The following is a 16194-nucleotide window of genomic DNA, read 5'->3' as shown; positions in this document are numbered from 1 at the left end:
GTCCAACAGTAAACAACAAACTATAGGGTTATTTAAAAAGATGGACTCAGTTTCATTAATTTTTATATCATGAAATATAAATTTGACCTGAATAAGCCTCATACCATTTGAAAATTTGTTACCACTACTAGAACACTGACAGTTGTGTAAACAACTGCTAGAATGCTCACGTCAACATACATCCAGTTTGTGTTGTAAGATGACTATGGTGCTGTGTAAAGTTTTCTGCAGTTTTGATTTTGGAAGCAGTGAGTCTGCAGTTTCAGTGCAGAGGACCTTTCGTCTCCAATGCAGCATTTGCAGTATCTTTAAACTTTAAAGCTTCCTGTTTCTGTCTTTGTGTAGATTATTCACATCCAATTTATATTTCATTAAATAAATGTTAATTAGATCATAAAACAAGTTTCTTAAGAACTGATTCAGAAAATTAGTAGGGGCAAAACAAAATAATTATGAAATACACCCTTTTGTCCAAGTGAAATTATCCCTTGATGAGATTTACATTGAAGCCAGATTGAAATAGTACAGCCATCAAAAAATAATAGTTTCACAAAAAAGACTAGAAAGAACTTGCAAGCAAGAGACGAACAAGAACCAGTGAAGAAATGGATCAATCAGATTAAAAATTATCCAACAGTACAAAGCCTGTATATGCAGCAGTTAATGGACAACAATGCTTACTTGGATAGAAATACGAGGATAGCATTCATTCATCACATCTGGAAACTGGAGGTGGTTCAGGAAGAAGAAAATGACAAATAATACTAGGTCAACAAATTTGCTTCCACCGTTTTTTCTCGAAGTTCAGGACTTCATTGTGAAAAACTTACAAAAAAATTATGATTCATAGTATTGCCCATCACTGGCCATTACACTCTCCCATCTTTCAGATAGCATATGAATCCTGTGGCGGAAGAACTGGGCATCTTTTGCGGGGATCCATGAATCGATTCAATTTTGCACTTGTTCATATGACTGGAAGTGCTGCTCAGCTAGACTGTATGCCACTGATAGGAAAAGGTGGTAGGCAGAGAGAGCAACATATGGAGAATATGGCGGAAGAGATAGGACTTCTCATTTTAACGTTTGCATGTATATTTTAACGGCATGTATATTTTAACAGCTGAAAGCAAGGGGAAACTACAGCCGTAATTTTTCCCGAGGGCATGCAGCTTTACTGTATGGTTAAATGATGATGGTGTCCTCTTGGGTAAAATATTCCGGTGGTAAAATAGTCCCCCATTCAGATCTCCGGGCAGGGACTACTCAAGAGGACGTAGTTATCAGGAGAAAGAAAACTGGCATTCTACGGATCGGAATGTGGCATTCTAGGGATCGGAATGTGGAATGTCAGATCCCTTAATCGGGCAGGTAGGTTAGAAAATTTAAAAAGGGAAATGGATAGGTTAAAGTTAGATATAGTGGGAATTAGTGAAGTTCAGTGGCAGGAGGAACAAGACTTTTCGTCAGGTGAATACAGGGTTATAAATACAAAATCAAATAGGGGTAATGCAGGATAGATTTAATAATGAATTAAAAAAATAGGAGTGCGGGTAAGCTACTACACACAGCATAGTGAAAGCATTATTGCGGCCAAGATAGACACGAAGCCCACGCCTGTAGTACAAGTTTATATTCCAACTAGCTCTGCAGATGACGAAGAAATTGATGAAATGTATGATGAGATAAAAGAAATTATTCAGGTAGTGAAGGGAGATGAAAATTTAATAGTCATGGGTGACTGGACTTCGAGAGTAGGAAAAGGGAGAGATGGAAACATAGTAGGTGAATATGGATTGGGGGTAAGAAATGAAAGAGGAAGCCGTCTCGTAGAATTTTGGACAGAGCATATCTTAATCATAGATAACACTTGGTTCAAGAATCATGATAGAAGGTTGTATACATGGAAGAACCCTGGAGATACTAAAAGGTATCAGATAGATTATATAATGGTAAGACAGAGATTTAGGAACCAGGTTTTAAATTGTATGACATTTCCAGGGGCAGATGTGGATTCTGACCACAATCTATTGGTTATGAACTGTAGAGTAAAACTGAAGAAACTGCAAAAAGGTGGGAATTTAAGGAGATGGGACCTGGATAAACTGACTAAACCAGAGGTTGTACAGAGTTTCAGGGAGAGCATAAGAGAACAATTGACAGGAATGGGGGAAAGAAATACAGTAGAAGAAGAATGGGTAGCTCTGAGGGATGAAGTAGGTAAAAAGACCAGGGCTAGTAGAAATCGTTGGGTAACAGAAGAAATATTGAATTTAATTGATGAAAGGAGAAAATATAATAACGCAGTAAATGAAGCAGACAAAAGGGAATACAAACGTCTCAAAAATGAGATCGACAGGAAGTGCAAAACGGCTAAGGAGAGATGGCTAGAGGACAAATGTAAGGATGTAGAGGCTTATCTCACTAGGGGTAAGATAGATACTGCCTACAGAAAAATTAAAGAGACCTTTGGAGAAAAGAGAGCCACTTGTATGAATATCAAGAGCTCAGATGGCAACCCAGTTCTAAGCAAAGAAGGGAAAGCAGAAAGGTGGAAGGAGCATATAGAGGGTCTATACAAGGGCAATGTACTTGAGGACAATATTATGGAAATGGAAGAGGATGAAGATGAAATGGGAGATACGATATTGCGTGAAGAGTTTGACAGAGCACTGAAAGACCTGAGTCGAAACAAGGCCCCGGGAGTAGACAACATTCCATTGGAACTACTGACGGCCTTGGGAGAGCCAGTCCTGACAAAACTCTACCATCTGGTGCGCAAGATGTATGAGACAGGCGAAATACCCTCAGACTTCAAGAAGAATATAATAATTCCAATCCCAAAGAAAGCAGGTGTTGACACGTGTGAAAATTACCGAACTATCAGTTTAATAAGTCACAGCTGTAAAATACTAACGCGAATTCTTTACAGACCATTGGAAAAACTGGTAGAAGCCGACTTCGGCAAAGATCAGTTTGGATTCCACAGAAATGTTGGAACACGTGAGGCAATACTGACCCTACAACTTATCTTCAAAAACAGATTAAGGAAAGGCAAACCTACATTTCTAGCATTTGTAGACTTAGAGAAAGCTATTGACAATGTTGACTGGAATACTCTCTTTCAAATTCTAAATGTGGCAGGGGTAAAATACAGGGAGCGAAAGGCTATTTACAATTTGTACAGAAACCAGATGGCAGTTATAAGAGTCGAGGGGCATGAAAGGGAAGCAGCGGTTGGAAAGCGAGTGAGATAGGGTTGTAGCATATCCCCAATGTTATTCAATCTGTATACTGAGCAATCAGTAAAGGAAACAAAAGAAAAATTCGGAGTAGGTATTAAAATCCATGGAGAAGAAATAAAAATGTTGAGGTTCGCCAATGACATTGTAATTCTGTCAGAGACAGCAAATGACTTGGAAGAGCAGTTGAACGGAATGGACAGTGTCTTGAAAGGAGGATATAAGACGTACATCAACAAAAGCAAAACGAGGATAATGGAATGTAGTCGAATTAAGTCGGGTGATGCTGAGGGAATTAGATTAGGAAATGAGACACTTAGAGTAGTAAAGGAGTTTTGCTACTTGGGGAGCAAAATAACTGATGATGGTCAAAGTAGAGAGGATATAAAATGAAGACTCGCAATGGTAAGGAAAGCGTTTCTGAAGAAGAGAAATTTGTTAACATCGAGTATAAATTTAAGTGTCAGGAAGTCGTTTCGGAAGTATTTGTATGGAGTGTAGCCATGTATGGAAGTGAAACATGGACGATAAATAGTTTTGACAAGAAGAGAATAGAAGGTTTTGAAATGTGGTGTTACAGAAGAATGCTGAAGATTAGATGGGTAGATCACATAACTAATGAGGGGGTATTGAACAGAATTGGGGAGAAGAGGAGTTTGTGGCACAACTTGACAAGAAGAAGGGACCGGTTGGAAGGACATGTTCTGAAGTATCAAGGGATCACAAATTTAGCATTGGAGGGCAGCGTGGAGGGTAAAAATGGTAGAGGGAGACCAAGAGATGAATACACTAAGCAGATTCAGAAGGATGTAGGTTGCAGTAAGGACTGGGAGATGAAGAAGCTTGCACAGGATAGAGTAGCATGGAGAGCTGCATCAAACCAGTCTCAGGACTGAAGACAACAACAACAACAACAAGATTTTTATATCACCACATCACCATGCTATGATGGAATGGAATAATTTTCATTTAAGGGAGCATGCATTTCATCAAAATTGAGCTGGGCCAGTCCAGCGAGGAGGCAAAGTTTGTAAAACAGCCAATATGTATGGGGCTGAACCCATGACAAAAAGAGCAGTTTAACGGTTCAAGAATCTGGTATCTTAATGCAGCAAAATGCTGTTACGTTGACTTCTCATATGCCTCTCCCTCCTCAGCAATTTTGTCACGTGGCGGGAAAAGAAGCGGATCTGATCTGAAAGCAACTTGGCCAAGAGGGCCTCCTAGTGCTTCTGTCTTTTCAACTGCTGTGGCAAGAATTGTTGAAAAAATGGCCTCCATGGATGAGTCTCAGGGCAGCTGATGCTGCTCTGGGTCTGTGTTCACACAACATAGCACTATATTCAACCATTATTGTTGCCATTTGTGCTGTAACTCATAACATAAATAAGAGTGCCCCCACATCAGCCACTGGTGTAAAAGGTCTGGATAAAGAGTAATGAGAACTATTATTTTTCTCTGAAATGACTTTATTGACAGCGGTACTGACCGTTACACACCTTCAGTGTAAGCTACCTTATTATTTATCACTTTTTGCCAAATGTTTGGAAAGTGTCATATACTATCTGTGCCTCTATTTCTTATTGAGTCATGTGGATAATGTCTTCTCTGGTGTTGTACCGGACACCTCGCAGTTGTTCTTTCACTTTGGCAAAGAGATTCATGTCAAGTGAATATGGTGGATGTTCCAGACTCTCCCATTGTCAGTGATGCAAGAGATACTGGATGGCAGCAGTGGTGTGGCATCATGCATTGGCATGCAGAATGGTGGGGTGCTGTTTCATGAAATGATGTCACTTTTGCCCGAGTGCTGGACGAAGGTGGGGTTGCAAGAACGTGCATTAGTAGACAGCATCTACCGTTACCATTGATGGTACAATGTGATGCATTGTTACCCCACCAGTGTAATACACCACAATGAACATCACCTTCGCAGAACTTGGTGTAGCGTGCATTTCCAGTGGACAAGGAGAACCCGGATGCCTCCATTCATTGGACTGGCGTTTCAGGTTTGGTATGTACAAGCACACCCAGGTTTTGTAGATAATGATGATGCATCACAGAGAGTCGTTACCTTCCCTTTGGTACTGGCCCTACAAAGCCTGTGCGATGGCATAGCAGTGCCATAGTTGTACCTTGGACATTTCATGGTGTCTCCAATGTGCTGCAATTTTGTGGTGCTATAGAATTTTGAACAGAATGTGGAGTGCAGTTTTGTGGCGTACTTGTGACTTCTGCTAACTCATGCATAATGAAACAGTGATCAATGTCTAACAAGAAAACAAGAAGTTGAACTATATTGTCCTCCACATGGAGTCATCCTGTATGAGGGTGATCTTTCACAGCATCTCTGCCTAATCTGAGTGTTTAAATCCATCATGCGACTGTGCTGTATGACAACACTGCACCACCACATGCTTCATGCAGTCGTTGGGAACATGCTTGCGTACTTTGATCTTGTGCCACTTCAATTTTGAGCCAAGAACATTGCTCTATCTTTGTAAGCATGCTGTTAGAGCAGTTGCACTATTGCTATGACATTCAATTGTCTACACACTGCAGTATATTGACAGAGTACTGTCCCCACTTGCTGTACAAACTTGTCTTGCAGTCCTTCATTGATTGAGCATAGAACGTAGCTCGGCAACTAACTGGTTTGACATTAAAGTGGTGTTACCACTGTAACTTTGTGTCCAGCCTTTGTATTGCACTTGAACTGTGAAACACTAGTGTCACAAACATAGTACATGGTTCCAAAGAACAAGTCAAAAGATTAATTGAGTATAAACAGGCAATAACTTTTGCATATAAAGAACAGTCCATGCCCAGCACTGAGAATGAAGACAGAGAGGGGTGGCCCATCAAGTGCTGCTGCTTACAGTCTGGCTTCAGCTGCCAGAGACTGTGGTAGAGAGAGAGAGAGAGAGAGAGAGAGAGAGAGAGAGAGAGAGAGAGAGAGAGAGAGAGCATTGTCTATTCGAAAAAAGACCTTGTTGGCCGAAAGCTCACTTTCCGACAATCTTTTTGTTGTGACTATTTGCGACTCAGTATCACCACTATACGGTAAGTAGCAACTATCCTTTTTATAATACTGGACCAGATAAGAAAGGTTGTCACAAGGTGACATGTTTCCCATCAACAGCTCCAAGACACTGCCATTTCCTCTAAAAGTCAGAAGCAATATTTTCCCACACAGGTATTGTAAGCTCAGGTAGATAGATGGGTTTTAGATGCTTCCATATTGTTACACACATCATAATATACTATCTTGGACATTACCCTTTTAACCCACATGGTAACTTAGAGTGATGGTTTTAAACATGGCCATCATCATTAAAAACCTAAAATGGAAGAAAAGATAACAATCTGTTGTCGCATAAACAGAGTGGACAACAAGTTGTTATGTGTTTTCACATTTATGGTATGTGTACACAAATCACAGATTGTTTCTGAGACAAGAGGTGGAACTGGGGCAATACTATTTGAAAATATAACTATTCGCATTTCTTATGTCACTTTATACGAAAATCTATGAGAAACTAAATTCAAGAATTTCTTCTTGCAGGGGAAATGGCAAACGAAGACTGGAGAAAACTTACGGATTGTTATCGAGATACGCTCCTTAGACCAAAGAAGAAGATTGCCACCTCAAACTGCCCATGGACATACCAAAACCAGATGGAATTTTGAATTCCATATGTGTTCAATGTAAGTACAGTAACAAATTTGATGAAAGAGGCAAACGGTGGTAGACTGTAAATGAATAACAATGTCAAAATTTAGGAAGAGAGCATAAAATAAATTACTGGACAGGTTCGTCATATATCCTAAATATGGACCTGGCTACACCAACCTTTTACAAACTTAGTGGTGCATCTCAGAATTTGTTTCATGGTAGTCGCTATGCTTTCTTGATAAAGACTTCAAATGAAGGAACAAAAAAGTGAGCTTATCCATTATTGATTTATTGATAATGTGGAACCCTGTGACTGTATATCAAATGAAGATACATGTAGTGACAACCTGTCACTTAGGAAATATTTATTATCATTAACTAGTTCATGAGCCTTTTCAGGCTCACCTTTAGATTAGACATGCAGAGATTACTATCCATGTCTAACGTGATGCTGTAACAGCTCTTTACAGCTGGTTGCACTAGTATCTTGCAAGTAATTTGTTTTACTGGTACACTGTACTTTCTCAGAGCCTTTCCAACAAATCTGAGTCTTCCATTAGCCATCCATAATACAGATTTTACATGATTGTCCCATCTATGCCGATTCTTTGAGAGAACCTTGTTTTCTCCACAAAAATCGTAATGATTGAGCCTAGAATATTAAGATCCTGCCAAAAACATACCTCTGCAATTCTGTATTTTCAATTAATCTGTAATTTTGTGCATCTGGTCTTGCATACTTTTGTGTAAACAGGAGTGACCTTTGCAGGACTCTTTGCTGTGAAAGACGTTCTTGCCACATATGAGATAATAAATGAACTAATTCCATGGTGTACTCAATGTAAAATCTAATCAGAATTTCATCAGGGCTAGTACTTTTTTCAATTTAAGAAGTGTTAATTGTTTTTCAATACTGGTGGAGGGAGGTCTTATCTGTCATATGTGATACACGTGGCTGGGTCAAACTATTGGTATGACAGTAGCTTCTTGCATAAATATATTTTTAAATGTGCAATTCATATTTATGCTTTCTGTCTGCTGTCTTTAGTTTCAACAGCAGGGGATCTGAGTTATTAAACAATAAGTTTTGAGACTTTCATTGACTTTATGTAGATATTCCTCAGATTTTCGTAGATCTTTAACCAGGATCTGACTAAAAATTATTGTAGGCTTCATGTAGGTGAAAATGCAACAAAGAAAACCAAGGAGAAATTGGGAAAATGAATTAAAGTTCAGGAAGCAGAAAGAGGGAGGTTCGCTGATGACATTGTAACTATCTAACAGTGGAAACTTCATGTAGACACCCCGAGATGCTAGAGTTGGTCGTTGTATGTGCTTGAGATGTGCTTGCTTGCTTGTGTGTGCGTGTGTGTGTGTGTGTGTGTGTGTGTGTGAAGAAGGCTGTGGTCGAAAGTTACATGTGTATGTCTTTTAATCGTCAAATAACAATAGTAACAGAATGTAGTCAAATAAATTCAGGTGATGCTAAGGAAATTGATTAACAAACAAAACACTAAAAGCAGTAAATGAGTGTTGTTGTTGTTGTTGTTGTTGTTGTTAGGGCACCAAAATTACTGATGATGGGCAAAGTAGAACTGATATAAAATGCAGACTGTCAATAGCATACAATGTATATTTTTATCAAAAATGAGTAATTCTTATTTAATTACATTACTCTTTGTTTGGAAGTTGGGACGTGTTCAGAATGTATATTGAGAAAAATAATGGTCAAGACTAGAGCCCAGGGAAAAGATACATGCAGTTGAAGAACTTCAGTTGTAGAGGAAAGCATTGATAGTATGTTGTGAATGAGGTAAATGTCTGGTGGGAATGAAAAAGTTTACACAAATCCACCTGTAGCAACTGCTCAACTTCAGAAGCCCATGTTGTTAGGCAACATGTGACAATGGCAGGTAACCTGGTAATGGGCATTACCTTGAGTAATTTTATACCGTCTCTTTCAAGGAATAAAAATGTGCATCCATCGCTACAGAATATTAGAGATGTCAGTTGAACACAGAAAATCCAGGATGGAATGTGACAATATTATGAAAAGGAAAGTGGCTACTCACCATATTGTGGAGATGCTGAGTCACAGACAGGCACAACAAAAAGACTGTCGCAATATAAGCTTTCTGCCAACAGGGCATTTGTTGATTAGAGCACACCCAGGCGCGCGCGCGCACACACACACACACACACACACACACACACACACACACACACACAAATGCAACTCACATATACATAACCACAGCTGCTGGCAGCTGAAGCCACACTGTGAGCAACAGCAGCAGTACACGATGGGAGTGCCAACTGGGTGGGGTAAGGAGACTAGAGTGGGGCGTGGGAGGGATAGCAGGATAGGGGCGGGGGACAGTGAAGTGCTGCTGGGGAGCACACAAGGATGAGGTGGAGAGAGGATAGGGCAGCTAGGTGCAGTCAGGAGGTTAGACGAGGGCAGAGGAGAGGTGGAGGGGGGTGGGGGGGTGGGTGAAAAAGGAGAAAAGTACAAAGACTGGATGTGTTGGTGGAATGAAGGGTGTGTGGTGCTGAACTGAGAACAGGGAAGGGGCTGGGTGGGTGAGAAAAATGACCAATGAAGGTTGAGGCCAGGAGGTTACGGGAACATAAGACACATTGCAGAGAGTGTTCCCATCTGTGCAATTCCGAAAAGCTGGTGTTGATGGGGAGGATCCAGGCTGTGAAGCAGTCACTGCAATGTAGGATGTCATGTTGGGCAATGTGCTCAGCAACAGAGTGGTCCACTTGTTTCTTGACCATAGGTTGTCAGTAGCCATTCATGTAGACTGACAGCTTGTTGGTCGTCAAGCCCACATAGAATGCAGCACAGTGGTTGCAGCTTAGCTCATAGATTACATGACTGGTTTCAAGGTAGCCCTGCCTTTGATGGCACAGTTGATATTTGTGACTGGACTGGCTGGACTAGGTGGTGGTGGCAGGATGTGTGGGACAGTTTTGCATCTAGGTCTGTTACAAGGACATGAGCCATGAGGTAAGGGGTTGGGAGCAGGGGTTGTGTATGGATGGATGAGTATATCGTGTAGGTTCAAATGCTACTTTAGGAGGGGTGGGAAGGATAGTAGGCAGAACATTTCTCATCTCAGGGCATGACAATAGGGAGCCGAAATCCTGGTGGAGAATATAATTCAGTTGCTCCAGTCCTGGGTGGTACTGAGTTACAAGGGGAATGCTCCTCTGTGGCCGGAGGGTGAGACTTTGGGAGATTGTCAGAGACTGGAAAGGTAAGGCATGGGAGATTTGTTTTTGTTCAAGGTTGGGAGGATAATTACGGTCTGTGAAGGCTTCAGTGAGACCCTCGGTATATTTCGAGAGGGACCACTCATCACTGCAGATGCGATGACCACAGGTGGCTAGGCTGTATGGAAGGGACTTCTTGGTATGGAACAGGTGGCAGCTGCCGAAGTGGAGGTACTGCATGTGGTTAGTACTTTTGATGTGGCGAGAGGTACTGATGCAGCCATCTTTGAGGTGCAGGTCAACATCTAGGAAGGTGGTTTGTTGGATTGAGTAGGACCAGGTGAACAAATGGGGGAGAAGCTGTTAAGGTTCTGGAGGAACGTGGACAGAGTGTCCTCACCATTGATCCAGATTGCTAAGATGTCATCAATGAATCCGAACCAAGCAAGGAGTTTAGGATTCTGGGTGTTTAGGAAGGATTCCTCTAGATGGCCCATGAATAAGTTGTCATAGGATGGTCCCATGCAGGTGCCCATAGCCATACCCCGGATTAGTTTGTAGGTAAGGCATTTAAAGGAGAAGTAATTGTGGGTAAAAATATAGTTGGTCATGGTGTCTAGGAATGAGGTTGTTGGTTTAGAATCCATCGGGCATTGGGAAAGGTAGTGTTCAGCAGATGTAATGCCATAGGCATTACAGATGTTAATGTAAAGGGAGGTGACATCAATAGTGATGAGCAGGGCACCGTGTGGTAAAGGGACGGATACTGTAGATAGTTGGTGTTGGAAATGGTTGGTATCTTTTATATGGGAGGGTATGTTTCGGGTAAATAGCCTGAAGGTGTTGGTCTGTGAGAGCAGAGATTCTCTCAGCGGGGGTACAATAACCAGCCACAATGGGGCATCCTGGGTGGTTGGGTTTATGGACTTTAGAAAGCATGTGGAAGGTAGGAATGCAGGGAATGGCAGGAGTGAGTAGAGAGATGGCCTCTGGGGCCTAAGGATTTGAGGAGAGACTGTAGATCCCACTGTACTTCTGGAATGGGCTCACTGTGGCAAGATTTGTAGGTGGATGCATCTGATGGCTGGTCGAGTCTTTCTCCCAGGTAATCCTTGTGGCTCAAAACGAACAGTGGTGGAGCCTTTGTCTGCAGGTAGGATCATAAGATTGGGATCAGTTTTAAGATTGTGGACTGCAGCTCTTTCTGCAGATGTAAGGTTAGTTTGCATGTTGAGGGATTTGGGGAATGATGGTGAGGCAAGTTCGAAGTTAAGAAATTCTGGAAAGTTAACACGTGGTTTGAGGACAGTAGGAGTGGATCGAGGTTGGATGGAGGAGTGAACTGAGTAAGGCAGATTTCAAGATTGGTCTTTGATTGACTCTGAATGGGGGAGTTGGTGGTGAAAAAGTGTTTCGACTGTAGGGACTGAAACAAGGAGAGAAGGTCTTTAACAACGTCTGCATGATTGAATTTGGAAGTAGCACAAAAGGTGAGGCCTTTGGAAAGGACTGATATTTCTATGGGGCTAAGGCTTCTGGAGGAAAGATTCATGATTGTTTTTCAGGTCTGTTTAGGTTCTGGATTCTGTGTGGTGGTGGGAGGGAGTTTTGGAGGGTGGGTTAATGTAGTATGCCTGCGAGACAGAGTTTGTCTACTATCAGGGGATGTGGTGGACGTTTGGTAATTGTTGAAAGAGGTGGTAGACAGTGGTACTCCAAAGCGGGAGTAGAAAGTGAGCAGGGTGGAGAGTTTTTCTGAGGTGGCATTGTACATACGTCATACACCACTCACAACAATGAGTCGCCAAGTGCTGTGTGCTTGGTGCTGCAGCTCAAATCAGCTGACTCATGCCAGAGCTGTGTGACATGTGCTGTTGTACATTATTTAGCTCCACTCTCCTACCATTACTAAGAATTATTGAATTAATACTAGCAGTCACAAAATCTTACTTCACTTTTGAATGATTTGTATAACTATCTTGAAACATCATAACACTATTATAACAATGAAATTATCTTGCTTCTTGGCTACATAACTGTGAGAATCTATAACATTGTCACACTAATACCCAATTAAAACATTTTCTGTGATTGCTTTAAGGAAAATATTAAGTGTGTAACAGAGAGGTCACTATCTTTTGATAAATATCAATTTTTCATTATACCTGAGAGTCGACTGATGACCCCTTAGGTACAAGGCTCTTAATGCAATACTTTTTGTAAAACAACTGTACTCATATTCTAATCATTTATTCTTATTCCGAAAAATACAATTTTGTGTAATCATAATTAGATTTCCTGGCAATGAATGTGTATCGATGTTTATTGCTATTCATATCAGTATGGCACTAATTAGTTTTTTTGAGGTGATTTTACCATAGACATCTCAGAACTGAGGTAGATCTTTTAGTACTGTTTATCATCGGGGAGCGAAACGCTATTTACAATTTGTACAGAAACCAGATGGCAGTTATAAAGAGTCGAGGGGCATGAGAGGGAAGCAGTGGTTGGGAAAGGAGTGAGACAGAGTTGTAGCCTATCCCCGATGTTATTCAATCTGTATATTGAGCAAGCAGTAAAGGAAACAAAAGAAAAATTCAGAGGAGGAATTAAAATCCATGAAGAAAAAATAAAAACTGAGATTTGCCGATGACATTGTAATTCTGTCGGAGACAACTATGGACCTGGAAGAGCAGTTGAACGGAATGGACAGTGTCTTGAAAGGAGGATATAAGATGAACATCAACAAAAGCAAAATGAGGATAATGCAATGTAGTCGAATTAAATTGGGTGATGCTGAGAGAATTAGATTAGGTAATGAGACACTTACAGTAGTATATGAGTTTTGCTATTTGGGGAGCAAAATAACTGATGATGGTCGAAGTAGAGAGGATATAAAATGTAGACTGGCAATGGCAAGGAAAGCGTTTCTGAAGAAAAGAAATTTGTTAACATCGAGTATAGATTTAAATGTCAGAAAGTCGTTTCTGAAAGTATGGAGTGTAGCCATGTATGGAAATGAAACATGGACGATAAATACTTTAGAGAAGAAGAGAATAGAAGCTTTCAAAATGTGGTGCTACAGAAGAATGCTGACGATCAGATGGGTAGATCACAGAAGAAATGCAGAGGTTCACAACAGAATTGGGGAGGCAAGAAATTTGTGGCACAACTTGACTAGAAGAAGGGATCGGTTGGTAGGACATGTTTTGAGGCATCAAGGGATCACCAATTTAGTACTGGAGGGCAGCGTGGAGAGTAAAAATAGTACAGGGAGATCAAGAGATGAATACACTAAGCAGATTCAGAAGGATGTAGGTTGCAGTAGGTACTGGGAGATGAAGGAGCTTGCACAGGATAGAGTAGCATGGTGAGCTGCATCAAACCAGTCTCTAGACTGAAGACCACAACAACAACAACAACAACAACAACAACAACAGTTTGTATTTAGGAAGTGCTTTAAACTTCAAATTATTATTGTTATTATTATTATTATTATTATCTTTGTGGATTACATGAAGCTTCTACAGTTCTTCCTGTGGTTTATCCATGAAACCTTCATTTTCTCACTCATGTCTTTCTTTGTTTCATCCGTCCACTTTGTACCGGTCTTTTTGGCTCTTGTCTCTGGCTGGACTTCCCACTTGTCTATTTTGCTTCTGTAGATGTTACGGTCTGCAATGTCCTGAATGGTGAGTTGAGCATCAGTAAGGTCTCTTTGTACTTGTTCGGCCATGTCATACCTTTAAGGTTTTCAGTGGCTGTGAGTATCTGGCATCTGAGTCTACACTCAGAGAGTCTGTGTATGTGTCCATAGAACTTAAGGCGTCTTTTTCTAATGTCAGCAGCAATATTTGAAATTTCCTCTGTAGTTTTGTTGGTTTGCAGTCTATATCCAGCTTCAGGTTTTTGTGGTCCAAGGATTTTCCTAATCATCTTTCGTTCTTCTTTTTGTAGATTTTGTAGTAGCATCTTGTTATGGAGCGACAAGGTTTCTGCAGCGTATAGCACCTCAGGCTTAATGACAGTGCTCTACTGCCTGATTTTTGCATGCATTAACATGCACTTTTTGTTGTAAAGATACTCCCCAATCTTGTGTTCAATTTGTTCCTGTGTTCTCTGCAATAAGCAAGAAGAGTAGATCTTGTAGGTGACTGGTAGTAGTGAAATGCCTTGGTAATTGTTGACATCCGTTCTGTCTCCTTTTTTGTGCAGGGGGTGGATAAGTGCACACTTCCAATTGTCAGGTAATTCTTCGGTTGTCCACATTTCTTTGATAATTTCTGTGAGCTTCTCAAGTGATTTAGGGCCTACATTTTTCAGTGGTTCTGCAACTACATTGTCTTCACCAACCATTTTGTTGTTTTTGAGATGGTGGATGTGCTTGAGGATTTCTTCTTTTGAGGGTGGTATTGAGTCTTGGTTGGTGTGTGCGGGTTCAATAAGTCGGAATCGTTCTGTGGGTTCTGAACAATTTAGTAAATTGGCGAAGTAAACTGTGAGTTCTTTACAGTTTTCTTCATTAGTAAGTGCTATTTTCCATTTTGTTTTTTCAAGCAGAGATTTTGTGGTGTGTATCCTTCTATCCTATTTGCAAATGTCCTGTAGAAATCTCTTATATTGTCATTCCAAAAGTCACTCTCCAGTTGTTCATTCTCTTGGTTTGTCTGATGGTTCTGGCTGTTTCTTTCCATACTTTGAAGAAATTTTGTTGTGTTCCTGGCGTTTTCTTGCTGCTGTATTTCTGGAAGGCCAATTCGCATGCTTTAAGGGCATTTCCACAGTTGTTGTTCCACCATGCATGTTTTTTCTTTTTTCTCAGTGGTAGTAGTTCCTGTGCTCTATGTATAATCTTGTTTCTGAACTCTTCCCATGTGTTTGTTTCCTCTTTCTTCCATTCATCCTTTATGTTTGTTTTGTGAAGACAATTTACGTAGAATCTCTGCAGATGCGATTTCTTGGGCTTGTACTTTCGTGGAGTGAATTTTACTTTGATTCGTGTAAGGTAATGGTCTGAGTCAATATTGGCACCTCTTCGGACTTGTACATCACGAATTTCTCATTGCTGTATGTGGGTGATTGCTATATGGTCAATCTGGAATTCCACAAGTTCTTGAATAGGAGAGTGCCAAGTTTTTTGCTTTCTGGGGTGCTTTCGTAAAGATGTCGACAATACCTTCAGGTTGAATTGATAGCAGAGATAACTAGTCACCTTCCATTTCTGTTGGTAAATTTGTGTGCAGGATATCTGCCTATAGTCTTCCTGTGTTCTTTCTCTCTGCCCAGTTGTGCACTAAAGTCATCAAGTAGTAAGATGGTGTCCTTCTTGGGAATCTTCGCCATAGTCTCCTCTAGTTGGTTCCAGAAATTCTCCACTTCGGTAGGGTTTTTCTTGTTGTCCATTTTGGTTGGGGTGTGAGAGTTGACAAGTTTATAATTTCTGTTGACGAACTGCATACATGCTGTTATGAGTCTGTTGCTGACGGGAGTGACTTCCTTGACAGAGCTTATGATCTTCTTGTGTGCAAGTATCGTCATTTCCAGCAAGGGGGCACCTTTGCCAATTTGTCTATCAGTTTTTCTCTTGAATATGTGGTAGTTACCATAATCTGTGGAATCATCAGTATATCGTGTTTCCTGAAGTGCTAGTAAAAGGATTTTTTTTGTCTGTCGAGTTCATGGTTGCCCGGGTCCCCCAGAATTTGAATGCCCAGTTGCTGCCTGCCGACGGGTGGATTGATTCCCACCTGGGGTAATGTTGTTGTTGTTCTCATGGACGGTACTGCTTGTTATTAAATTTTGTCCACCTAGGCTGGTTGGGTAGAACCAGGGATTGTTAGTTCCTGGAGCAGTTGCTACAGCCACACTCACTGGATGAACAGTCACTGACCAAGTTGCCAGTAGTTTTCGCAACAGACGCTGCTTGGGTTTTAAGAAGAGAATTCTTCCGCCTTCTCTGCCGGTGAGATCTTCATCTTCATTCGCCACTAAAGCTGTTGATCCTCTTCACCTGTACCCTGGTAAGGGGCCCCTACAAGGTACTACCAGCCGGGC

Source organism: Schistocerca americana, chromosome 5, assembly GCF_021461395.2.
Source record: "Schistocerca americana isolate TAMUIC-IGC-003095 chromosome 5, iqSchAmer2.1, whole genome shotgun sequence".
Taxonomy (NCBI): Eukaryota; Metazoa; Arthropoda; class Insecta; order Orthoptera; family Acrididae; genus Schistocerca; species Schistocerca americana.
This window is presented reverse-complemented; position numbering follows the sequence as displayed.